Genomic DNA, 1846 nt, shown 5'->3' with positions numbered 1-1846 from the left:
ACCTGTAAGATGTGAGAAACAAACGGGGAGGAGGGACTTCAGAGGAGCACTCTGATTGGATGGAGAACGCCTCAGGAGGAGGAGCCTCCCTCAGACCTCCTCTCATGAGGGATTCAGGTGGAGCAGAAGATGCTTCTTCAGCACAGAGACGGTTTGGAAGAAAGTCTCAGAAATTCATTTCCTAAAGATCGTAGATGTTTTTAGGAAAAACGTTCTCAAATCTGCAGATCATTTGGGGAGAGCGGCCGTACAGCCTGCTCACCTGAACCTTCACCTGTAACCCGTCTGTTCAGACTCTGCTCCACAGGAGGACCATCGTTCATGCAGCCGACGGCGGGAGGGAAAAGCTCTGGTTTCTACGGGGGGGTGACTACAGGAGGGGGTGCTGGGAGTTCTACGTAAAGCTCAAAGCGGTACCTCAGAGGTAACTCCGGCCACCTGCATTAGCCACGGGAGAAAGAAGCACAACGGGTCACGGGGCGGAACGGTGGAAGCAGAGGAAAGAGAGCACTTCATGGTGAGAATCAGACAACGCTGGGACGCACGCTTATCCACAGCCCATCGATCACAGCTTCAGCCCGCGTCCTTCTTCAGCTCAAAAACCGCCAAACAAAAACAAGTAAAGCTGAAAGCGGAGCTTGTACGCTCCATAAGGTCAGAGTTACCTGCTCCCCCGTCGACTGTATAGAGAACTGGACCGTGCAAGTGTGATGTCAGCCATAAAAAATGCCTTAATTCCAGTTCCAACCAAATGAAGTCAGTTCATTTTTCCAATAGGAACGCCTCCATGTTGGGAGTTCGTGAGCAGTGATTGGTCCCAGTCATCGTTTCTATGACAACCACTCACCAATCAGGAGGGACCTTGTTAAAAGCCCCACCCCTTCCACTGAAAGCAGGCTGAGAAGAATTGGTCAGTTTATAACTTAAAAAATAAGATTATCCAGATGTTAAAACTGTATCGGCTCCAGAATGTTTATTCTGACCGAAGATTCAGAGGAACAGCTGTTTGTGTCTACATCAGGGGTATTCAAGTCCAGGCCTCGAGGGCCGGTGTCCTACATGTTTTCCAACCAACCTTCCATTGAAGCTCCTTATTGGCTAAACATACCTGATCCTGGAAATTAGCAGCAGATAAGGCAGGATTTCTGGAAAACCTACAGCAGAGAGGCCCAAATCCAGGCCTCGAGGGCCAGCTTCCTGTAGGTTTTCCAGAAATCCTGCCTTATCTGCTGCTAATTTCCAGGATCAGGTATGTTTAGCCAATAAGGAGCTTCAATGGAAGGTTGGAAAACATGTAGGACACCGGCCCTCGAGGCCTGGATTTGAATACCCCTGGTCTACATGGAATTCTACGGGATTTTGGGAACACCAAGAGGGCGGGGCCATTCAGTCCAGTTCTCATATAGTAGTGTTTGTTCCCAACCTTGCCCCTCCCTCTGACCCCGCCCCAGTCAGAAAAAACACTTGGTTTTATCTCCATAGCAACGCCTTTATTTTTGGTTGTCTGGAGGAGACGAACAGGTCGATGTCGTTTTCAGAAAAATCGGCTAAAGAAAATCTTTGGATTTCCTTGACAACAGAAGGGTTCTGGTAGCCACGCCCACATTCCTAATACAGTCATATTTTATGTTTCTGTATTGAGTTGGAGCCAAAGATTCATCTTTTAAAGTTTTCTTTTCTCAATCAACAAATGTTCTATTTTGGCACAACATGGTTGTTAATCTAACATGAACGTATTCAAGAACGAGGGCGGAGCTACCACGCCCCCCGAGGGCAGAGTAATCACGCCCCTTAAGGGCGGATCAACCACACACCCCGAGGGCGGAGTAACTACACCCCCTGAGGG

At 48.7% G+C, this 1846-nt stretch overlaps 1 protein-coding gene across 1 annotated transcript in view; it reads right to left on the bottom strand.

Moving 5' to 3' along the window:
- Positions 1-1846, bottom strand: part of akap9 (A kinase (PRKA) anchor protein 9) — a gene marked incomplete in the record, with an annotated part of 57551 nt that overhangs the window by 14953 nt on the left and 40752 nt on the right.

Source organism: Oryzias melastigma, linkage group LG22 (genome assembly GCF_002922805.2).
Source record: "Oryzias melastigma strain HK-1 linkage group LG22, ASM292280v2, whole genome shotgun sequence".
In the NCBI taxonomy this organism is placed as follows: domain Eukaryota; kingdom Metazoa; phylum Chordata; class Actinopteri; order Beloniformes; family Adrianichthyidae; genus Oryzias; species Oryzias melastigma.
This window is presented reverse-complemented; position numbering and strand designations above follow the sequence as displayed.